Consider the following 26,138-nt stretch of genomic DNA (forward strand, 5'->3'; position numbering starts at 1 on the left):
GCTGGCTGGTCAGTGGGAGCTTTGATGGCCACATGCATACAGTCGATGATCCCCTACACCTGGGGGAATCCAGCAATGGCCCTGAATCCTATAGCCCTTTCAGCTTGACTGTTTAGATCGTTGAGGTCGTTGAGGCTGCCCTTTTGAACATGGCATTGGTGAACTCCTTGATATTGATGTGCTGCAGACTGCGAGATCCTACACATATCTTCAGTTGATCCCTGGAAAGATCCAGAGGTGACTTTCAGCACCACTGGCACTGGGTGTTCACCAAGGCTGACCCGAAACGTTAACTCTGCTTCTCTTTCCACAGATGCTGCCAGACCTGCTGAGTGGTTCCAGCATTTCTTGTTTTTATTATTAATGAGGTCTATGACAGGTTGCCTCTTCCTATGTGCAAGGCCTTCACAGACCCTCTCTTCCCCTCAGTTGCCACCTTGGAGAAGGTGGCACTTGCTCGATGGGATCCTGGTATGACTTCCCTGTAGTGTGGACCCTTTTCCCCTCACTCCTCAGACCAATTCCCGATGCCCTCTCCCTTCCAACCGCCCTGGTAATTGATGCTGCCACGGCTGATGGGTTCACTGACCAACCAGAAATGAGGTCCCGCCTCCTTATCACCTTCTTTAAGTAAGCAAGGCTCCGAAGGCTAGGGGTTCTGTGTGCCATTAGCTAAATGCAAAACAGAGAATATAATTACTGTTATTTGGTATCTTAACTACTTTAATTGCCTTCCCACCATGTGGATGTGCAAAGTCCACCCTCTTTGGCAATAAAATGCGGACGGGTCATCAAGATGTTGGACTACTGGTCCAATGTCTTCCCCCCTTATTTTGTGCACCCCGCCCCACCTCCGCTCCAATCCCCAATGTTCCCATAAAATCCAGCCCTTAGAGTTATCGGGCTGAATTCTATGGCCCCTCGAGTTGGGTTTGGAGATGGGGGGGCCTATAGAATTGTGACGAGACGCAGGGGTGGGTGGGGTGGTGCAGAGTGTCTGTTGCCTCCCTGTTGCAACACAATTTTGCTGGGGGTGGGTAGGCCAAAGACGACCTTCCTGCCCAGAGGCCAATTGCCGCTGCTAGGATTTAACCAATGGCGGTGGGGCCTCCACTATGCGGGAAGGTCGTTTTGCTTTCCCTCTGTGGGCAATCCTTGCCCCATGGAGGACCCTTGCCTGAAAACCTGCACTTCCCTGAACTCCGCCCCTCCCCATGCACTAAACTCCTACCCTTGTCCCCACTCACAGTGGCCTGCCGGTCTGGCCCCAGAGACCCAGACTTGGGTCCAGGCTCCAGCACTGGGTCTGGGTCCCAGGCCTCTTGTAGGACTGGCAGCGGCCACCACTCACGGTAGCGCTGTGGATACTACTGAGCTGTAATTGTCTAGCAGCTCTTGGAGGCAGGATCCCTGCGTTTACATGGATGGGGATCCTGGCACTGGGCTGTTAACTGGCCCAGCACCATAGAATCACTTCAGTGGGGAGGTTAGGGTTAGCATGCCAATGCTATTATGCAATCTGTGGCATTCAGCATAATTGAGATTATCTGTTTGCAAAAGAGTGGCAAGCATAAGCTCAGAGTAAAAATTGACACCAGAGCAAGTGCAAATATTCTGTCCATCCGTATACTGAAGGACATGTACTTAAAGAAATGGGAATCTATGGTGCAACCCACCACAGCTAGACTGACTACCTACAATGGTTCTCCAATCAAGTGCATTGGAACGATAAACTTGCAATGCAGCTATGGGAGCTCCGAATGGTGACCACAAATTTTTTTATATTGTAGGCACAACTGGAGCAGCTGTCACAGGACTTCCAGTATGCCAAGATCTATGAATTGTCACAATATATTGATTCAGTAATGCACTGAAGATGGTACAAAATATCCATGTTGAGTGTATTTGGTTGGTCCGTACAAAAGATGACACTGAGGCAGGGAGTCTTGACACAAACAGGGGGTATGACTGAGAGTCTTTCTTCTGACTTCAGTTCATTGTAGCAAGTACCCGGAGGCCAGAGGGATTACAGTGATTGTCGATGTTGCCAGTCAGCATTTTTCTAAGCTTATGATCAGGACAAATAAGCAAACCTCCTCTACATTTTAGGGAGTGTTAAGTTTGCTTACCTATAAATAATATTTTGTTTTAATCATGTATAGTTCGTCCAAACTGCAACATCATTGTTTATTGTATATATGTTAATATATTTGGAAAAAAGTCAGATGTTATGGGACGACCTTAAGAGTGGACCACCTTAAGGAGCTTTAAGTGAAGATAACTGGAGGAACTGATGTCATGCCACATGTGAGCAGGGAGTTGTGGGTGGATCCCAGCAGAATAAGATGTGTTTAGATGTAACTCATGAAATAGCTGTTTATATACATATATATATATGTTCCAATTAAAGTATAATAAGACCCATGTTTTCTTTGAATATTACTTGTATTCCTGTGAGTCTTACAATAGATCATACATCAAAGGAACAAGTAATATTTACAGTCTTGCTCTACCAACTCTTTTGTCATTTAATGTCTCCTGTCTGCCACCTCCTCACAGACCTTCGCTTTTGTTTTCCAGTCTCCCCCCTTCGTGTGCTTTTACATCTATTACATTTCTACCTTTTCTGATGCAAGATCATCGGCCTAAAACAATTCTTTCTCCACAGATGCTTTCTGACCTGCTGAGAAATTCCAGCATTTTCTGTTTTTATTTCCAATCTTTTCCTTTTCCAATGACAGCATGCTTACTTTCTAACAATGGTCTCTAACTGGCTTCTAGGAAGCACCGAGGCTAAATGTAGTCTGTCCACAGTGCTTAACCTGCAATCACCTAACTCAACACAGACTGAGGATTGAACATAAAGCATTCCTCACCTGTTTGGCCAGGTATTATGCCGAGTGATGCATTTAGTTACCAAATCATCATAGGAGCTTAACAATGCATGTGAATTATATATTATTTGGCATGGCTTAAGTGACATATGTGTACCAAAATGGAAGACAGTGCCAGTTTTGTTTGGAGCATAAATTCCAGTGGTGATGTATGACAATTAAGCAACTGTAGTATCTATCTAGGATGCTTATTAACTATGTTGCAACAGGGGTTTCTATATATAAGCATTCAATAATGTGCCACATAAAGGTTTAATGCAAAAGATAATAACACACATTAACATGGATAGAGGATTGGCTAACTATAGGAAACAGAGGGTCAGGATAAATGGGGGCATTTTCAGTTTGGCAAACTGAAACTAGTGGTCTGTCACAGGGATGAGGGCTGGGGTCTCAACTATTTATGATCTATATAAATGACTTGGATGAAGTGACGGAGTGTATTGTAGCTAAATTTGCTGACGATACCAAGATAGGTGGGAAAGCAAGTTGTGAGGAGGACACAGAGAGTCTGCAAAGCGATATAGATAGATTAAGTGAATGGGCAAAAATTTGGCAGATGGAGTATAAAGTGGGAAAATGTGAGGTATTCCACTTTGGCAGAAAGAATCAAAAAGCAAAATATTTCAATGAAGACTGCAGAATGCTGTGGTACAGAGGGATCTGGGTGTCCTCGTACATGAATCACAAAAAGTTAGCATGTAGGTGCACCAAGTAATTAAAAAGGCAAATGGAATTTTGGCTTTTATTGTAAGGGAGATGGAGTATAAAAGTAGGGAAGTCTTTCTACAACTGTACAGGACATTGGTGAGACTGCACCTAGAGCACTGCGTGCAGTTCTGGTCTCCTTATTTAAGGAGGGATATACTTGCATTGGAGGCAGTTCAGAGAAGGTTCTTTCGGTTGATTCCTGGGATGAAGGTGTTGTCTTATGAGGAAAGGTTGAGCAGGTTGGGCCTAGACTCAGAGTTTAGAAGAGTGAGAGGTGATCGTATTGAAATATATAAGATTCTGAGGGGGCTTGACAGGGTTAATACTGAGAGAATGTTTCCCATCATGGGGGAATCTAGAACTAAGGGAAACAGTTTCAGAATAAGGGGTCTTCCACTTACGGCAGAAATGGGAAGGAATTTCTTCTCTCAGAGGGTCATTAATCTTTGGATTTCTCTACCCAAGAGAGCAGTGGAGGCTGGATCATTGAATACATTCAAGGCTGAGCTAGATAGGCTTTTGATTTACGAAGTCAAGGGTTATGAGGGCAGGGAGGGGTGGTAGCAGGGAGGAAAGTGGAATTAAGGCCACAATCAGATCAGCCATGGTCTTTTTGAATGACGGAGCAGGCTCGAAGGGCCAAGTGGCCTGCTCCTGCTTCTATTTCATATGATCTTATATACAAAAGTCGTATGTTATTTAATTTGTCTATGCTTGTCTGATATGGAGGGTAGTTATTTTGCAGTGCCACCTCTGAAACACTGCCACAGACAAGGTGAAAGCAAGGACTTGGTGGTGTTTCTTACATATATTCCAATTGACCCAAGCCACTCTTTTCTCCTGTACCAATGGGGGGTTAAATTCAATAGGCCCCGGAAACGGGTGCAGGGATCGCGATGCGGGATTAAACCATGCCTGTTGCTTCCGGTGCAGGAAGCATGGCAATTTCATGCTGCCTGTTTATTTACATGATTGTAACATGCAACCAGTGCCACCTGCACTGATGAATTGCTGCAAGCCTCAGCAGGCAGCCTAAAATCATGAGAGGCAAGCACTAGTTAAAACTAGTCTGCACTACTTAAAACCAGCCTGCACCACAGATGCCATTTTCAACCTCTAAGGTCGCATAGAGTGCCCAGAAAAAGGGCACTACTTGTAATGAGTTATTTTATGTTGTTTTATGCATGGAGTCCAGTTATGTTGAAGATCTCAAACAGGTTACTACAGCTAATTATTATATATAGTACAGGGCAAACTATTTACAGAGCCTTACTCTGGGTGTTGCAGTGACTCTGGCTCCAAGTCACATGACTGCATCCTGGTACTTGGCTTATTAGCATACTAAGATATTAAAGGGACATCATTCTTAAAGGCAATCATACAACACTGCACATCAGAATTTTCTGTTGCTCACTTTTTGTCCTCAGTTGTCTGCTACAAAAATTAGATGCAACCTGTATCACCTCATAGGCTGAATTTTATGGCCCCCTATGGATGGCAATGGAAGTGGGGGGCCCATAAAATTGCATGGGAAGGTGGGGGGGCGGAGTGCCTGTCGCCTTCCCGATGCCTCGGAATTTAGACCGAGGTGGGGAAGGACGAGGACGGCCTTCCCGCCCAGAGGCCAATTAAGGCCCTTAAGTGGCCAATTAATAGCCACTTAAGGGCCTCTTCGCGGCAGTGTGGTTACACCACGTGGGGAGATCACCCATTAAAACAAGTTGACCTCCCTGTTGACTTTGGGGATGCGGGCCTCCTCCATGGGCAATCTGTAGCCCACAGAGGGCCCCAATTGGCAAAGGTCACTTCTCCACTAACAATTGTTCTCACCCCCCGCCAAATGGCTACCCTCCTCTCCCCTCGCCAGGGCCTGCTGAACTGGCCCAGCAACCCTGCCACACTTACCTGGGATCTGAGGCCCCAGCGCTAGTCCGGATCCGGGCCTTTTGTAGTACCGGCAGTGGTCACTGCTCCTGGTGGCACTGTTGATGCTACTGAGCTTCCAGCCCTCTGATTGGCCGGCAGTTTATGGAGGTGGGATCACTGTCCCTAACGGGATGGGGCTCCCGGGACCAGGCAGTTAATTGCCCAAGTGCCGTTATATAGAGCTGAGGGGGGTGCATTCTCCAATAGGCCAAGGCAGTGTTTCCTTTGCCTTGTGGGCTCAGCATCAGGACTTCCACTGGCTCCATAAAATCCAGCCCAATGTGTGCAAAGGAGACAGCAGTTTAAATTGAATAAATCACAAATTTAGGCCACGTGAGGACAAGGAAACTCTGTAGACAATCAAAAACCACTTTGATTAGTGGATCCAAATCTTCTTCTTTAATTTGTCATTGTTGTTGTAATGACTAATGTATTCTGGGTGAGAATGTGCTTATATTGTGGGTTCTAGACCAGTTTTTCAAAATAGTATTATCATTAAATAGATAAATGGACCAGAAATGATACATGTCCTTGGAGCTGTCATAGCACAGCTAATACACCAACAGCCTCATGTTCTATTAATAAGAACAAAAATGAAAAGTACACACCCTTGACCTCAATAGACAAAGTCTCACAATGACCTTTATGTAATTCTTATTATGTTATATCTATCACTGCAAGTGACTGGAGGGAGGGAATGACTCCATTGACTCCCAGGAGTATGAAAATAATCCAGAACTATTGGAATTGACAATGTGGTGCCACAGAAAAAAAACTTGTGTCTTATTACTGGTTGGAAAAGCTGTTAGTGTCAGTGATAAGGCAGATGCCAATGGTACCAACTAACCCATGGTTAGGAAACCAATTTAATATTTGTTAGCTCTGGTATGAACTAGTTTTGAGGATGTTGTGGGCATTTCCTAAGTGAATATTCATGATACAGTCTGGATTTCAAGGACATAATAGAGTTTGTTTTTTGGTTGAGTAAAACAATTAACAAAGGCACCTCAGCTTTCCAACAAGTCAGTGTTCGAATGTGTTATTTGCCGTGGAACATGGAAAGAGAACCTGGTAGAGTTGTATGTGCAACACATTTGGCTGAGGAAGGAACATGATATGAATCAAGTATCCTAAATCAATATTTAATTATTTTGGCATGGCTGTAAAAGCATATTTCTCCTAACTTGTTCAAATCAAAGGAGTTGATCGCATTATTTTTGACAATGTGTATTTTGGAAGGAAAAATGAGGAGGGCAATATAAACTAAATGGAACAATTTTAAAAGAGGTGGAGGAACCGAGAGGCTTGGGGGTTTGTTTACAGAAATCGTTGAAGGTGGCAGGGCATATTGATAAGGCTGTTAAAGCACTGGAGATCTGTGGCTTTACCAATAAAGGCATAGAGTACAAAAACAAGGAAGTTATGCTAAACTTTTATAAATGACTGGTTAGGCTCCAGCTGGAGTATTGTGTCCAATTCTGGGCACTACTTTAAGAAGGATGTCGAGGCCTTGGAGAGGGTGCAGAGATTTGCTAGAATCGAGGGATGAGAGACCTCAGTTATCTGGAGAGACTAGAGAAGCTGGCATTGTTCTTCTGAGGGCAGAGGAGGTTAAGGAGAGATTTAATGAAAGCATTTAAAATCATGAAAGGTTTTAATAGATAAATAAGGAGCAGCTATTTCCAGTTCCAGAAGACTCAATGACCAGAGAATGAAGATTCAAGGTAATTGGCAAAAGAGCCAGAGGTGAGATGAGGAGGGTTTTTATTTATGTGGTGAGTTATTATGGTCTGGAATGCGCTTCTTGGAAGAGCGGTGGAAGCAGATTTAATAATAACTTTCAAAAGGGAATTGGATAAATAGTGTAACATTTGCAGGACTATGAGATAAAAGCATGGTCGTGAAACTAGTTGGATAGATCTACGAAAGACTTACCAAAGGGAATTGGATAAACACTTGAAGGGAAGAAAATGGTAGGGCTATGGGGAAAGAGCAGGGGAGTGGGATGACTTTTAAAGATACAGCACAAGCATGATGAGCTGAATGGCCTCCGTCTGTGCTTTATGACTCTATTGACAGAATTTTATTGGCCCCGTGGCAATGGGATTGGAGACGGGGGTACAATAAAATGGTGTGGACGGCCAGGCGGATTTTGGGATTTTGCAACGGTACATAGGTTGCATGGAGCGTCAGTGGCTCACCTCCTTAAGGGAGGCAGGAGCTCAGCAGCAGGTGAGTGGTGGAGGGAAGCTGAGTGCTGAAACAGGCAGGCTGTGCAGCAAAGAAATGAGGGCCAGCAAGTTTGGAACCTATGCAGAGGGTGGGGCCAGACTGAAGGGCTGCTAATGGAAGGGTGTCTCCCTGGACCACTGCACCACCTGGAGGCAGGACTAGGTACATAAGAGGCTCATTACCCTGAAGGCATCATTTGCCAATGGGGGCTCTGCATTCAGAGTTTGAATCCTCCAGGGAGGAGTGTAGCACGGAGATGGGAATGTAGCCACATGAAATGGCTATGCTGCGGCCAGGGGAGCTGCAGCAGGTTGAAGAAGCAATGGGACATGGACAAGGAAGGCACAGTGGACAAGAGGACAGCCTCATGGTCACAGAAGGTACTACCCTGCTCAAAGGGTGTACCATCAGAGGCTCAGCTTCATGGTGATGTCCAAGCACAAATGCCTACGAGGATTGTGTCTCTCCAGGGAGGTGGTGGTGGAGCTGTGCAGTATGCTGGAGCAGGAGTTGACACCTATTGCCTGTTGCAGTGAAGGCCACGGTGGTACTAAACTTTTTTGTTTGTGGGTTGTTCCAGGGATCAGCTGGTGATCTATGCAGCGTCTCTCAGTTAGCAGTCCATTGATGTACCATCGGGCTGGCCAATACACCAATACAGATCAGGCCAGTCAGGCCGAAAGGACGGTCGGCTTTGGGGCCATGGCTGGATTCCCTCAGGTGCATGGGGTGATCTACAGCACTCATGTGACCATCAAGGCTCCCACAGAGTAGGCAGGCTTCCACTTGCTGAATGTTCAAGTTGTCTGCGACCACTGTAAGTGGATCCTGCGTGAACTTCCACACTAACACCTTCATGGCTGGATTCTGGGGTACAAAGGGTATTTACTGAAGACATGGCTGCAGACATCTGTATGTAACCCCAACAAACAGGCAGAGGACACATACAACCACTGTCATATAACTACAAGGGCCACCATTGAGCAGCCATTGGCCTTTTGAAGATGAGCTTCAGATGCCTTTCTAGATTTGGGGGAGCACTGCAATATGTGCCCTCAAAGGTATCCCGCATCTTTGTCAACTGCTGCGTCTTGCACAATCTGGCACTCCAGAGGAAAGTAGCACTGGAGCTGGAATATCACAATGAGCGCGCTGCCTTCTCCTCAGAGGAGGATGAGCTTGAGGCAGCTCAACAGCTGCCAACCAATGGCGATGGCACTGCAAGGCCCAAGTCACCAGATAGTTATGTATGCCAGGGAGATTCGCAACTGTCTCGTCAGCACACGCTTCTCATGGGTTACAGTACAATGGGTCACCAAAACATTTAATCCCTTCCCTGAGACAGCCTTGTTGTCCTTCCATCAAATGCCCTTACCATTTCACTGGCCCTGCCATCACAACATGCCAAGGTCTTCTGTCAACACTACCGCTCATGTGGTGCTTACTTTACAGCATCCATCTAATTACATGCACATCTGGTCAGGGCTCCCTGATGCAGAAATAAACACATGAGTCATTAATGAATGCATCGCAAAACCTTTAACTCTCATCAAACAAGTAATGCTGCTGCATTGAGCAAGGGAGTATCACCCAGTGAAACCCCAAGTGCTTGCCGGTGTATTTACATACTTGTTGCGAGTGTTCCTATGAGGTGATCTCCCTGTGCCTGGTGTAGATGCGGGGGCTGCCTGCTGCCTTTCTTGCTTCGGTGCATGAGATGGCGGTGGCGTGCGTCCTTTGGGTGCTTGAGCCCTCCTGGGGCACGGCACATTCGGGACCACCTGCAACTGTGCAAGGACTGCCTCAGCCATCGGGCCAGCATTCAGTATTGGTGTCACCATCAAAGGTGCTGAGGATCTGCCTTCAGTGACCGAAGCGCCTTGAAAGGAGCCCCCATGCTTACAGCCTGCCCCTTCTCAGCCCTTTTAAGACCCACATGCCCTCCCATGGATGCCTGGACATGTGTGGCTGCCCCATCTCGCCCACCCAATGATCTACACACTTCATGCATGAGGCCATACTGTTGAGGTTGTTGCGAACAGGTGAGACAGGGGTCTAGGGTTTCCCTCTCAGCCTTTGCCTGGTCTAACCATAACATGGTTTAATTTTTAAAACACCATGTTTTTAGCTCCCCCTCAGTGAATCCTTGTTCACCGCTTTCCAATTGTAAGGCAAATAAATAGGTCAGACAGGTTTTCTTAGATTTAAACAAGAAAGGTGGAAGTTTATTAATCTTAAACTCTAATTCGGTTAATGACCACGAATTTGCGATGTGACCATGCATACGTAATACACACACAGAGAGAGACAGAAAAAGTAGAAAAGAATAAAGGGGAAAGTTTGAGGGAATAGATGGATTGTAGTTACAGTCCTTTGAGTTTGATGTAGAATCTTTGGTTGCTGTTAAGTCTTGCTGTTTGTTGGGGCCCAGTGCACGTTTCAACTTGTTTCGATGTAGGAGTCTTTTCTCTCTTGAGGTTTACGCGTCTTCACTGGGTCCGGAGGCTTGTGAGAAAGTGAGAGAGAGCCAGCCAGGAGACAGGCTGTCTTGTTCCAGGTTCAGTTACCATCTGCAGTCTGACCAAACCACACTGTGAGCACAATTCAAAACTCCAAGTCGTTCAGCAGGTTAGTCATGAGACTAGCTGGCATAACCAGTCCTGCACTTGTGGATTTCAAAGCTCTCGGTGGGGGGGGTGTAGTGCTGTCTCCCACCCAACAAGATGTGGATCACCAGTGCCCAGCCCAATCTCTGTTAATTGTATCAGTGAGTAACTCTTTTGTCTCTCCAAGCATTGTCTCTTAGTATTCAAATGTTCTTCCACCCACTGCTGGTCTCTTTAAACAAGGCATCTCTTCACTCCAGCAACAATTTAAAATTGATGTTCATGTGATGAAATTAATATGCCTAATTGTTGGCAGGTGGGGTCTTCATGACAAGGTCTTTGGACACCTAATGCATCCACTCGGTGCTATGCTCAATATGCCTCTCCATGAGGGTCGCCACCCTCTCAATGGAGGAGGCCACGCACTCAAATGCCAGAGACATGGTGCCACTCAAGGGATGCATGGACTCCTCCATCATTTGTGGATGGGAGTATACTGCCTCTGGAAACTCCAATAGATATTTGTACATTTCACGCCGCTGCTGCAGGATCTGCCACTTTGCTGATAACACCTAAGACTCTCTATCATGAAGATGAGCAGCATTGGGTCTCTCTTCACTCCTCTGAGGGGATGTGGCCACTGCTGTCACTGCCTTCGTTACTTCCTGCACGTATGTGGAGTGCTTACCAGGCTGTGCCACCCATTCTACATGCGCGACTAAGCCCACCAATATGAAGGCATCTGCGTTTGTGGAGAGTGCGCTGAACTGAAGTGATGCTGCATCCTCAGATGGCAGTAGATCCTCTGAGGTGTCCAGTGAATCTGAAATCCTTGTCTCTGTCTCATCTGCTGCTGGACCTGCTGGAGAGACAGGGGTTACGTGAAAAAGCTGCTTCTTCAAACAGCCTCTTGTGCCTCCCTTTGATCAGGAGCTTCCAGCGGCATGAAAGGCCCCGAGAGGGCACTACAGCTGTAGGAATGACAGATGCAACCATCACTCTCCATGGGGTGCCACCTCGCCCTCAGCAACAGGCTGCCCTGCTGCAACCCATCCAATCTCCATCGCCTCCTCTACCATTGGTGTCACCACAGCAATGACTGGCACTGCATCTCCCATCCGTTTACATTCCCTGGTATTGCGAGCGCACTTCTCCTGCAAGCATAGACATAAGCTATGCTAGTTCTGTCGCATGGCCCAGCTGTGCTGCTTACTCTGAGTCACTGGCAGCAGCATGCCATTGGGATATGGCAGCAGCTGCCTGCTATTCAGCCATCTCAATGCACTGCTCATCTCTGACTGACCATGGGGTTCGGGCATATGGAACCTGGAACCCTCAATGTGGACCATAGTGCCTGGTCACGCCCTATCCATAAGTCAACCACCTGCCCTCACATTTCCTGAGTGCCTTTTCATTCATTTTGGGCTGCCAGCCTGCAATTATGAATGCCACTCATCTTTCCAGACTGCGCCAGGTCAATGAATCTCTTCTGGCATGGGACCCATGTTCTTACGACCACTCCACGGCTACTAAGTTGTTTGGCCACATCCAGCCATGCCTTCTTCATGAGGCTTGGTGGCGTCCTCCTCCCAAACGTTGGAAACAGCACCTCTTTCTCCGTTCCCTTGCCGCCTGCATGGGTACCTCCAGGGAGACCTCACTAAATCTTGGAACAACCCTTCCTTGCACTGCAGCCAATCCTCTGCAGGCTCACTTGCTCAGCATCCCTTCCGAGGGATCCTTTGTCTGCAGCCTGCATGAAGGCAGCAGACTACCCTTTAAAAATGGTGCCTGTAGCGATCTGCCGGCACTAGTACCCATGATTGGTTGGCTCCCTCACCTGCCAGTCATTAATTGGTTCTCCCTAACAAAATCAGTGAGGAGGTCCTGCCATCAGCCCATGTGGTCATCCCACCCGAATATGACCACACCAGTGCGTCCTCCACATAATCGGTAAAATCCAGCCCTATGATTCTCTGAGGGAGAAATTCATTTGCATAACTGCAAGTTGAGAGATTCAGACTTACGTTGATGCATCGCAGGCAGCTACCTGTGCAACCATTGTGGCATTCTTCATTGATATCTTTCAAAAATGCCCCACAGGCTGTGGTCCCCAGCGTAGACTGCCCTGTTGAATTAAGGTAAGTCTGTGTAGAATGGCACTACACAAAGGAATTTCTCCCCTTCTATCCGTTAATGTACCAAAGTTCCCTTCAGCAACAGTACAAGGGCTGCAAATTTCGTTAGGAGTTTCATTGAACTCCCGCTGTATTACCAGAAAACAGCAAGGACCTGGTTGTGCCAGTGTCCCTGGATTTTCCAGTGTACCTCATTGGAGTAAAAGCATTACCTGTCCCTTACAAAACAAATATCATCAGGGAACAAGGTCTACCTAGGTCAGGTATTCCCACATCCCTGTCTTATTTTAGGATCCCACATAGTACGGGAGGCCTGGACCCTCAGCGAGTAGCCACCAGATACAAAAATATAACCCCATGCAATAAAAAATTTGAAGATTAGTGTCCAAGACAATGAACCAAGATATAATCTTGTTTTTCTATACCTATTTTTATCATCATGCTTCTTCAATAGAGCAAAATTCAGCTATCCGTCTCATTTTCAGCAATTTTAATATTTTAGGCAACTGTCCATTTCATTTTTAATATGTCTTTGGATAAAATTAAGAAATCTTTGAGTAAGTTTCATACCGGGAGTGCTTTTATTTTATGACTTCCTTTTAAAATGTTTAATGGAATATATTTGTCAAATCTTGACTGGAAATAAAAACAATCTTTTAACAAAAGAAAGAACGGAATCACTAATTTGCAAGCCTTTTAAAAGTTCAATGCATGAGAGCAAGTGCTGACATTCAGAACACATCACTACATGGCTCAATAAGCATCCGAGCCAAGAATTTTGGTTTTGGCACAGACCGAGCAAGGCAGTCCAGTAAAGTTAGCAAGGCAGGTTTTGTGTCCAATTAACCTGGCTTCCATCAACCCTGGCAAATTTAAATACTTTAGGCAGGATTCTGACCTGCATAAGCAGCTCTCCTCAGTTGCGGGGAGGTGGAATATAGCTGCTGTAGGTCTTAAGCGAGGCTGACTAACTAGCAGGCAGCTGGGGAGGAATGCCATTCTCCAAAAATAATTTTAAATTTTACTGGGGGAGTGCAATCATTTGCACCACTTAAATAGCAGGTTTTCGAAATTCAAATATCATCCACCCATCCCCTCCATGCCCACCCTGTAACTTAAATTCCCTCCCACCTGTATGCTTGCATGCTGGTGTTTCTTGCAGCTAGCATTGTTATGGTGGTGATATTGAAAATGTGACATAACATCACTCCTTCATTACTGTCCACTTTAAATACTCCTGCCCATGTTTGAGTGGGCATATTCAATGGCATTGTCACTTCCAGCAGAAACAGAACGTCCTTAAAATGAGGAGCATCTTGGCAGCTAATTCCCCATCCCCACTCACTGCAGAACTGCCTGAGAAAACACACAAGGCTTGGGGAAAATTGAGAATCATCTATCAGGAAGAATCAGACCAAGGCTAAATAAATCAATATATTGATCAGGACCCTAACACTTGCATTGCTTGATTGGTGAAAGCCAAAGCACTTACTACAGGACATTACCTGGAGGAGGCAATGTGGTATTCAAGGGACACCAAGGTCAAGTATTAAAGACCTTCAGATTGTAGGAAGAGAAGTAAATTAAACTGTACTTTTCAGCTCCTGGTAAAGAATGAAGCTGGGTAGGAACCATCATATTAGTCTTTACTTTGAAGAAGCAAAGAGGAGGAAGTGCATGTAGGATGACATGATTACAGCTTACGAGGAACAAGAGAGGGAAGCACTGGCAACTGTAGTGTTAATAAAATAGAGAGAGACAGACAGACAGAGAAGGAAATTTTCTCTTGCTCTTCCAAGTAGAAATGGGGCAGTAGCACACAGAAATCAAGGGGGAAAACGTATTGGTCAGCTCCCTCTCCCAATCCAACTGACATCATCCTGAAAGAAGCCTACTCTTGGGCACCCAGAGGTCCTATCTGTTTCAGGTGGTAAGCTCTTAAAAGATGACCAAAGACCAAATAGATTAAAGTTTAATATCATTTTTGTGGGGCCAGGAGGGCTTCACAAGAATAATGTGGGACACTACTGACCTTGTCTCCGCAGGCCACCTCTCCCCTTACCTAGCCTATGAGATTGCCCCAGCCCCGACTGGTCAGGTTAGCCAAATTGCCACATGATATGGTGCCAGCCCAAAGGTGGTGAGCTGCAGTGCACTGCCCATTTAGTGTCCACATCCTACCAGCATGGTGATGAGTCCCGGACTTCAGAATGGACAGGGCCTTCCATGGGCAAACAGTCAACGCACTCTGACAATCTCCGCTGGCTAGTTAAAATCTAACCCTGAGAGAGAGATTGAAAACTCAGCCACTGAAACTGCAAAAGAAAAGGAAGCTGTGTGAACTGGGCACATGCAATCTGATAAATGTTGATTGAAATTATCAGCAGAGGGAAGAATTAAGCATGGAGGAGATCATAGGTATGGAGAAAGAACCCAGTGGAGGAGATAAAAGAGCTCTGGGGAAAAGTGCCTGATGATTGGGAGACTTAGGAGAAAACCACAAAACAATGAAAAAAGCTTTGATGGAAGATCATATGCTGGTAATTTGTTTCGAAGTGCGGAGTGTCAGAAACTGTTAAAGACTTTGGAGTTGTTCAAGGCCATGACCAATGAGTCAATGAGTCATTTCCATCACAGAAGGAAGCCATTCAGCCCATCGAATCCATGCTGGCTCTCCACAGAGCTGTGCTGTCAGTCCCACCCACGCACTACCCCGCCACCCCCCCCCCCACCCCCGCTCAATCCTCACAGCCCTGCAAGTTTATTTCCCTCAAGTGGCCATCCAACTTCCACTTGGAGTCACCATGCTTGTGGGCAGCGAGTTCTGGGTCATTACCATCCACTGCATAAAAAATGCTTCCTCATATTCCCCCTTCATCTTTTGCCCAAAACTTTCAACCTGTGTCCCCTGTAAGGCACCAAAGTATTAAATAGCAGAATTTAATAATGCTTAACATAACGGCAGGGCAAACAATTATGCTAAAAACCATACTGGTGGCAATCATGAACTAGGCCGGAACTTTCAAAGTTGATACTCAGATTCAACAGCAGTTTCCACAGCATTTAAAAATACAGATGCAAAAGGGCAGTAGTTGGAAGGTTTGGGATCACTTTTTAAAACAAGTAAACTTCTAACGAGAGGGAAAGGTGGACTGGGAGTGAGGGAAACCAAAATAATGGTGCTGGAGAACAGTACATTCAGTGGCATACATCTGAGGTTAATAGCATGGATACCAGCAGGACCAAGGGTTAATTGGAATTTATTGGGCTAAAACTTGATTGAGGTTAAATTGGGCTGCATAGTACCTGTTTTTCAGAGGTTATCCAATTTAGGGGCGAGATGGTAGCGTAGCGGTAAAGTCACTGGGCTAGTAACCCAGAGACCCAGGGCATTGGTTCAAATCCCATCACAGCAGAAGGTGGAATTTGAATTCAATTAATAAATCTGCAATTAAAAGCTAGTCTAATGATGGCTATGAAACTATTGTCAATTTTTGTAAAAACCCATCTGGTTAACTAATGTCCTTTAGGGAAGGAAATCTGCTGTCCTTACCTGGTTTGGCCTACATGTGACTCGAGACCCACAGCAATGTGGTTGACTCTTACATGCCCTCTGAAATGGCCTAGCAAGCCACTTAGTTATACCACCACCTTCTCAAGGGCAATTAGGGTTGGGCAATAAATGCTGGCCTGGCCAGCGACGCCCACATCCCATGAACGAATAAAAAAAAGGTAATCCAGAGATCCAGGCTAATACCCTGGCACACAGGTTCAAATCCCACCAAGGCAGCTGGTGAAATTTAAATTCAATTGATTAATAAAAATCTGGAATTGAAAGCTAGGGCTGAATTTTAAGAGCCCACTGTCGATCTTGGCGGCGAGCTCAACAAGTGATGGTCTGCTCACATGGACTGCACGCCAAACAGCAAACTCCCATGCAGAGGCTCATTTAAATATGCGGGGTGGCCCGCACAACGCCCCACCCACAAATTATGTGGAGGACGTGGAGGAGGTGGGCTATCCGTCCCCGGCAATTGCATCAGCTGCCTGTGCGCAAGCGCTGGCACCATTTTTAAAGGGCACCCAGCCCTGACAGCACATTTAATTTCTGAAAGAAGTAACCTCCAAAATAAAATCAATAAATTTCTAATGCCCCTTTCCCACTCCCACAATAACAATTACATTAACTATTTACCCTCTCCCACCCCAAAAAAACTTACCGTTTACATCTGACCATCCACCCCCATCACAAACTGCACAAAGTTTAAAGTTTAACCCTTTCCACCACTCCCTACACTCATTAGGTTTGTTTGACCCCGTCCCCTACCCCGCACTGAAAATCTTACCTATTCGCCCGTCCCCACCAGTGTGGTGCCGCTTTTCCCCGGATGGGGATATGCAGGCGCGCCAGTGCCGGTCGCTGCGCCAAAGATCATGGCGGGCCCTCAAGATCGCAGGTAAGTGTGTGTTAATTAATTTTATTGATTTGCATATTTTAATTGCGGTCCCGTCTCCCAGAGACTGGACCCATTTTCAGGTCCCCACCCGCCATGGAACCAGACACAGGGGAGACAACAAGATTCAGCCCCTAGTCTCAGTAATGGTGGCCATGAAACTACCAATGATTGCCATAAAAACTCATCTGGTTCACTGATGTCCTTTGGAGAAGGAAATCTGCCATCCTTACTTGGTCTGGCCTGGCCTACATGTTACTCCAGATCCACAGCAATATGGTTGACTCTTATCTGCCCTCTGAAATAGCCTAGCAAGCTATTCAGTTGTACAAAACCGCTACACAAAGGACCGCAGCTGTTCAAGAGGACAGTTTACCACCACCTTCTCAAGGGCAGTTAGGGATGGGCAACAAATGCTGGCATCGCCAGCGCTGCCCACATCCCATGAAAATGAATAATTTATTAAGAAATCCGATGAGGGATACAATAGAATGGAGGACAGTTTTCTCCTGCTTCATAAAGATTAAACTTGAAGGAACAAAACGAACCAGAAGGCCATCTATCTTTTCAATGGAGACGTGGAGTGTGATTAAGTTGCTCTTAACACACAGTGTGTTAAATGAGAGACAATTTATTTGATCACACTGAATGAAAGCACAAATTTACTCAGTGAGCTTTCTTGGAGGCCAAGTTCATTACTAGTAACACACAACTGAGCAACCAACTAGACAATACCTACAATAATTTTGCTGAAACCCTGTCAGCCATCCTAATAGGCAGACAACCATTGTAAATAATGGTTAGTGCTTTGATCGGGCTGTATATTGCATAAAATTGGTTGCTAATGGAGAATGCAAGGAGGTCTTGAAAAGCATGCTTCATAAAAAAGATTCTACAAATTACCGTGGATGAGATGAGGGAACAACAAATTTTAATCTGGAAGGATAGTGCATCATTAGTGTATCCTAAAAATGTGGAAGTAGATTGCATTAAAGGGTGATTACTACTTGCTGCACTTGGTAACATGTTTCACTGAAAGTGTATGATTTGAAGAAAAGTGCCATGATAGACAATTGGGATGACTGTCACTTATCTTTCATATCTGCATTTGAGCATGGCTGCCTATTACCTTGCAATGCACAGAACTTGCAGGTTTCTGTTATTTTTTATCAAAATAGTGTCACAGAAGGACATTGCAAATCAAATTTATTCAGCAGCATGCTGGAACTGGAGCACAAAAGAGAGGTAAGAAGGATATTTTGGGTGAGTATAATAGCCTATAAGATGCTCACATGGAGTTCCAGCTGAGAATGATTATCAACTTACTATCCCTATGTACAGATGGAACAGATTAATACAAAAAACTACCCATTGTGCTTTTTCTTGCTTCTGCCAGAGCAGTATTTGACTCTGTCAAGCAGTATATATGTGATTGTGCAGCCTTCCCTTCTCTGCAAAATACCATATCAGGCAATGCATGTTGTTCCTGTTGTTCTTTATCTGCTTACAAGCAATATATCATGAACATCATTTCCAGGAGATTATATAGGACTCAGGGACATTCAATTTTGTGGAGACTACAAACTCCTTGCAATATTTGAACATGGTCACTGTGGTGATGATTTTCACTTTCATCAGGTTCAAAGCAATGATTGTGTACTGTCACACTCATGAAAGGAACAGTTATGAACTAAAGTGAACTGAAGCAATTATGAAGTGTAAGAATGAACTAGTGAATTAAACTCCAAAAAAGGACACATTTTGCTGCATACAAGATGGAGTAAGATAGAGCAAGAGGTCAGGTGGCTCCCCCTGTACTCAAATATACAACATGACTGTTGGAGACAAAACTCATCATCACATCTGGACTAGTTCTGGGGAAGACACATTAAAATGTTAAACAGGCCATTCAATGCTAAATGATTCCTACCTTCAATAATTGGGCTGACAAAGACCTACACAGGCAGAGTGACTCCAGATGCAAAAGCAAGATAATAGGTGGGAAATAACACCACTTTATCAAGATAAACTACATTCCAACCCCATTGTGAAAAAATGGCCCCACGTTCAAAGATATTGAATGGATGCACCAGGGGACAGCATCGATGCCCACCTGCCCAAAATCAGCCTGATAAGGATTTTTCTTTAAAAAAAGATTTCTCTGAGAGAGAGAGAGAAATCCAGACGGCGAGGAAGCTGTGACATTCCATTCCAGCCAAGATTAAGACCCTGCCTGTAGCATCTTAAAACCACTGAGTCAGAAACCCCAGAGGTGACCTTGAAAACTTCCCATCTGATAAATTTTAACAAGATTGTCCACCGACTTTGACTAAGTCTTAAACAATACTTTAGTGGACCAAGACAAGGAACATCAGGCCTGCAGCACTTGTTAAAAATCCCTCCTGAAAAACCAAGAAGGTTTGAAAGTGAACTCTTTTTGACAACAATCAGACTTAAATGCAATCCATCATCTAATCTCTATCTTTTCTTGTTTGTGTGCATGTGTGTGGCAGTTTGAGTGGGTGAGGTTGCGAACATTTTTGGGTATTGTTTAATAAATAGTTATCTTTTTAAACCTTCAAGAAAACCTATAATTTGTCTGTTTATTTGACACTTAAAACACTTAGGGACTAAGTGCTTGAGAGGGACTTCAGTGAGTTTGAGGAGAGAACATGGAATGGGTCCTGTTGTATAGGTGAGGGCAGAGATAATACCAGAAGAAGACCTGGCTGCTGCTGAATGGAAGATCAGCATGGCCTTGGGCTCAGTGGACTGCTTTGTGATTGGGACTTTACTGAGGGCATCAATGAAATGGAGGAAACTTCACAAGCTTCACAAGATACTTGTTTTGAAGATGATGAATCTGGTTTGGAGAATTAAAAGGGACCTGATATTACTGGAGCCCAGTTCCCCTGCTGGAAGTGCAGAATTCCAGGCTTCCAGCAGAAGGTCTGCTGTGGCCCTCATCCAATCCCAAATTTCAGAGTAGGGGTCATGCACTTGGAGCGGGGATAATGAGCACCTGTACCATTTCTAGTATAATTATAGTACTTATACTGGAAGGGGACCAATAAGTTAATCTTACCTACCTTACAGAAAACTGAAAATGAAGTCCATGGGGTTGGGGAGGTGCCCTGTTTTACGTGCCAATGTTAGGCACCCAGCTACTGTAGGTGGGCATCGAGAACACCCACCAGAAGAGACAAGCCAGAAAGTCCAGTTGAATTTGTCATGATGTTGGGTAGGGGTTGGGGGGGGGAGTTACTCCCCAGAGTCTTTTTTTAAATAAGGTACTTCTTTAAAGATACAAACCACAATCATGACCTCAGCCCCATTGACTTTTGACCCCTTTGAATCATGCAGGCATATTTTGTGTTGTGGGTAGGTGAGCTGGAAACTATGGGATTTCTGACCAGCGGCATCATTTCACTAGGCCAGTGATGTTGGGGCACAGGAGAGGCTCACCTCCACTTCCAGAAGAATTTCAAATAGTTAAAAATTAAAGTTGGATGCCACTCCAAATTCTTATCTACCTATCTCTTTTGCACTGTTGTTCTGCCCATCAAGCAGGAATTTTGGGGCTAAGAATTTTATCACCTCCTTGTGCAATGTTATGTCACAAATAATGTCTGCTCTGTGGTCTTCCATTGATCAGCAACTAATATCACCGGCAACTGGAGATCTCTCAGGGATTCTCCCATTGGTGAAGTTGAGGCATTGGATTTAATAAAGACCATATTGAGACATTTATGGAACAAGCATGAAGGAATGATTCATAGGCCAGTAGGTGCGGCAAAGTGGCGCAGTGGTTAGCACGGCAGCCTCACAGCTTCAGGGACCTGGGTTCGATTCTGGGTACTGCCTGTGTGGAGTTTGCAAGTTCTCCATGTGACCACGTGGGTTTTCGCTGGGTGCTCCGGTTTCCTCCCACATCCAAAGACTTGTAGGTTGATAGGTAAATTGACCATTGTAAATTGCCCCTAGTGTAGGTAGGTGGTAGGGAATGTGGGATTACTGTAGGGTTAGTATAAATGGGTGGTTGTTGGTTGGCACAGACTTGGTGGGCTGAAGGGCCTGTTTCAGTGCTGTATCTCTAAATAAAGTAAATAAATAAATGTCTGCGCACACAGATCAATGGCTATTGTTGGACCTCCAATAGAAATGTTCAAGTACAGTAAAGTCGTCGGTGGGGGGACTCTCAACTTGAGGCCAGTCCTGTGCCTCCTGTTAAGTGGCAGGAGAAATATTATGCCCAGTTCTGGTTAAAGGCCTGCTTGGGTATAAAATTGAAACCTGACCCGGGCTCTACCTGACCACATCCAACCCCAACCCGACCCCTTTAATTTTTTCCACACCCGACCCGACCCGACTCGACTACTGTAATAAAGTTAACAAAATCAAACAGGTTATTGTGCTCTACCTTGTCCAAATGTTGTGATCCTGTACATCCATTCCGGCAGCAGGCTATTCCTGCAGAATCGTGCAGATGGAGTTGGGAATCTGAGCTTGATATCATCACCAGGAGCCAACGGCATGCCCTCCCCCCATTCCCAACTTTCACACATGAGCAACCATTGTGCACTGTAGTGTAGAATCACTTTTGGATGCATGGAAGCTACAGCATGAGTGCAATGATGTCATAGAGATGCTCAGTCATTGCCGACTGCAGAGTCCAGACTGCACGTTTCCTGCCTTGACCTGAATGTTCAATTGAAGATTACTTCCCGGAGCAAGGCAGCACTGTCCACGTCCAGCCTGACCCGACCCAAATCCGAATGCTGGACTTGGAAGAGGGACCCGACCCGACCCAAACCCGACACATGTCGTCAGGTCTAGTCGGGTTCGGGTCGGGTAGCCATGTTTTAGTTCTGGTCACCACACTTTAGGAAGCATGTGAGGGTCCTTGAACGGGTGCAGAGGAGATTTACCAGAATGGTTCCAGGGATGGAGGATTTTAGTTGCAAGGTTAGTTTGGAAATGCTGGGGTTGTTCTCTCTGGAACAAAGGAGATTGAGGGGAGATTTAATAGAAGTGTACTAGATTATTACAGACTTAGATAAGTTTGACAAGGAAAAACTGTTTGCATTAGCTGATGGTACAAGGGCTAGGAAACACAGATTTATGGTTTTGGGCAAGAGATGCAAGGGGAATGTGAGGAAGAACTTTTTAAAGCAGCATGTGGTAATTACCTGGAACTCACTGCCCACATGGGTGGTGGAAGCAGAGATAATCAATGTCTTCAAAAAAAGTTGGATAGGCACTTGAAGGAAATAAACTTGCAGGGCTAAGAGGGTCGAATGGGGGAGTGGGACTGACTGAATTGCTCTGCGGAGATCTGGCATGGACTCAGTGGGCCGATCAGCCTCCTTCTATGCCATAAATGACTCTATGTCTCCTAGCTTTTGGGATTTCAGTTCCCAACCTCAACCTGGGCCTCAGTCCACCACTATTGGCCTGGTTTTCTCAGTGAGGCCAATGAAAGTGCGTTGCGGAAAAGCTGGGCCCCAACTGCGACCTAAGAGTTTTACTAAAATTGTACAGGGCTTTGGTGAGACAGCACTTGGAATACTGTGTGCAGTTTTTGGTCTCCACATTTAAGAAAGCATATACTTGCACTGGAGGCAGTGCAGCGAAGTTTTATTAAATGGGTCCCTGGGATGAGGGTGTTGTCCTATGATGAGAGGCTGAGTAAATTGAGGCTATATTTTCTGGAGTTTAGAAGAATGAGAGGTGATCTAATTGAGACATACAAGATTCTGAAAGGGCTTGATAGGGTAGAAGCTGAGGGATTTTTTCCACTGGTCAGGGAATCTAGAACACGGGGGCACAGTCTCAGGATAAGGGGCCAATCATTCAGGACTGAGATGAGGAGAAATTACTTCACTCAAAGGCTTGTGAATCTTTGGAATTCTCTACCCCAGAGGTTGTGGATGCTCCATCACTGAATACATTTAAGGCTGGGATAGACAGATTTTTGGTCTCACAGGGAATCAAGAGATATGGGGAGCGGGCAGGAAAGTGGAATTGAAGTCCAAGATCAGCCATGATTGTATTGAATGGCGGAGCAGGCTCAATGGGCCATATGGTCTACTTCTGCTCCTTGTATTCTTGTTACATCCCGATGCAGTCCTCAACCTCCTTTATGTCAATGGCCTTTTTTGGGTGTACCATATAAGAAACCTGCACTTAAGGCCAGGATCCAATCAATCTGAGTCAAATTTGTGGTTATTCTGGTGGAGCAAACATACAGTTTGAGTATTTCTTATGCATTGTTATGTACAAAACTAGCAGTGTTACAATCAGGAGAGAAGGGGTCTCAGAGTTACCTCTCAGCCTTTGCCTGGTTTAACCATAACCGGGTTTAATTTTAGAAACACCGTGTTTTTAGTTCCCCCTCAGTGAATCCTTGTTCACTGCCTTCCAATTGTAAGGCAAAGAAATCATCTTCGATTCAAATAAGAAAGGTGGAAGTTTATTTATCTTAAATTCTAATCCGGTTAATGACTTACGAATATGCGATGCGACCATGCTAGCATGCGTATGCGATAAACACACACCCAGATAAAGACAGAAAAAGTAGAACAGAATAAAGGGGAATAGTTTAAGGCAATATCGGAATTATAATTACAGTCTTTCAAGTTCAATGTGGAGTCTCTGTTTGCCAGGAAGTCCTGCAATTCGTTGGGGCCCAGTGCACGCTTCAACTTGTTGCAATGTCAGCGTCTTTTCTCTCTTGAGGTTTACGTGTCTTCCGTGGGTCCAGTGGCTTGGGAGAAAGAGAGAAAGAGAGAGAGAGAGAGAGAGAGACAGCCAAGAGAGAGGCTTCCTTGTTCCACCTTCGGTTGCAAACTCTAGTCTCAATTCAAACTGTCTTCTGCCTCATTCAAAAGCCTGGATCAGCAGGTTAGTCATGTGACTAGCTGGTTTAACCAGTCCTGTCTTTTGTGGATTGTATCATCTTAGCAGTCCCTGGAATGTGCTTCCTTACATCTTCAATGTCTGGTGATCAAAATCCATTTGGGTTAATTGGATCAGGGAATAGTTCTTTGACTCCACAAGCATCACCTCTTAGTATGTCCTCCAGTCAAAGGTCTGGTGACCTGTTTAACAAGTCATTTCTGCACTCCAGCAACAGTTTAAAATTAATGTAAATATGACAAAATTAATATGCCTCATTCTTGGCAGGTGGGGGCCTGCATGACACCTCCGCACCCAGCAGAATGAAATGCAATTTTTTAAAAGGCCATTTCATTAAAAGGGACTAGAGAGAAGATAAGGACAGGAGAACACACATGCATCTCTCTCATTCATTCAGAACCCTAACAATTGTTACAGCCTGTCTTTTCTTGGAAGCATTGCTGTTTTAAACAGCCCTTTTTGGCATCCCAATAAACATCAGGTTTCTTTGTTCTTGTTGAGGTCTGCAGGCGGGGTGGGGGAGAGGGTTATATTTAATTAGCCTTAGGTTGGAGTTCTGCTCAGGAGTGGCAGCAGTGGGCAGTTCAACTCTGAACTCTCTTTCAATGCTTTGATGAGTCATGTAAGGGATTTTCACCTCCTGGGGGATGGCTGGTTCCCTTTTTTTCTGACTGTGGGGGAGGATTCTATGCTAATCTTCCCTTTGTCCTCTGGGACACTCCTGCTTGCAGGTATATGTCCAGGCTCTGTTGCACTCCCCTGTGACATTTTGACTTGATGAGACATCAATCTCATGGTTTCTCTGCCCTCTTGAGGATTTTCTTTGACTCTGCAGGTTCCTTTAAATGTGGTTGGCCACTCTGGTGGGGTGCTTCTAGTGTCTGCATTTACATAGGAGGATGTGGGGTCTAACTTTTCAAATATTATGGGGTTAGCTAACTGGACAGTAGGGGTTTCCATTTGGGATTTCTCCTGGATTTCCTTTAACCTGCCCTCTTGGTCCCTTTTTCCCCATTCCTTCCGAACCTGTTGCCAGCCTTGTGTCAGCCTGCCCCCTTTTGTTCTCGGCAGGGGTCCCTTACAGTTCACAAGCCCTCCACTGGAGATTCCTCCAAACACTGATAAAGGACTTAGGGGTGCAGATTTCACTGCAGGTTGGGGCTTCCCGTCAACCTGGCACATGTGGCAACTCATACTGTACTCTACCACATTTTTGTGGAGTTTTGGCCAGTCAAACTGCTGTCTTATGCGGCTTTTGTTTCTCTGTATAACGACATGTACAGCCACTGCAATCTCATGGGCCATTCTTACTATCTCTCTCCGGTACCTCTGTGGCACCACTAACTGGTGAACTACTGTCCACTCCCGGTTCTCAGGTCTGTGAGGAGAACTCTATTTCCTCATCAGTACCTCATTATTTAAATAGTAACAATCAGGGACTCCCTCTGCTTCACTTCCAGACTGGGCAGCCTGTGCTAACTCTCGCAATACTGGGTCAGCTCACTAAGCCTCAGCTGGGGAAGATTCATTCAACTCATTCCTCTTCTAACTTTCCAAAGAAAGTCTCGGACAGACAGACCGCATGGTCATCTGCCTGCAGTGCTAATTCAGTCTCCTCTGGGGGAGCTGGTTTAATCATGGCCTGATTCATTACACATTCAAGGAAACTGCAGGGGACCGTCTCCTGCCACTGCCCTCTCTCGGACCTCCTGCGGTCTCTCTTTCACTACTGGGGAAGCTACCACCTTCGCCCCCGCCAGATCATTACTAAGGAGCAGGTCAACCCCGTCTACAGACAAACTAGGGAAAATGCCTACGGTCACCAGTGCTGAAACTAGGTTACACTCCAAGTGCACTCGGTGTAAAGGTACAGGCATGCACTGCTCTCCAATACCATTCACCACCATTCTTGTGTTTACTGCACTCTCTGGGGGAAAGGTCAGGCCTTTTCCCAGTAAAATGGATCTAGTGGCCCCTGTCTCCCTGAGAATTACTATGGGATTGCTTGCCCCACTTGAGGGGTATTGGCTTACTCTAACTTCAGACACAAAACCCTGATAACCTTCAGGAATCCTAATACATTTCTCTGCACTTGCAGCATTACGCTTCCTGGGTCTCACTAATACTGCAGTTAAAGCCACAGCTTGTTCTGCTGTGCTCTCCATCAGGTTCTCTTATTCACTGAGTGGGTGTGCCCTGATTAACCCTAAAGATTTTCCCTTTAGTTTCCAGCAGTCAGCTATTAAATGCCCTGCTTTA

The sequence above is a fragment of the Heterodontus francisci genome, chromosome 6 (assembly GCF_036365525.1).
Source record: "Heterodontus francisci isolate sHetFra1 chromosome 6, sHetFra1.hap1, whole genome shotgun sequence".
Lineage (NCBI taxonomy): Eukaryota > Metazoa > Chordata > Chondrichthyes > Heterodontiformes > Heterodontidae > Heterodontus > Heterodontus francisci.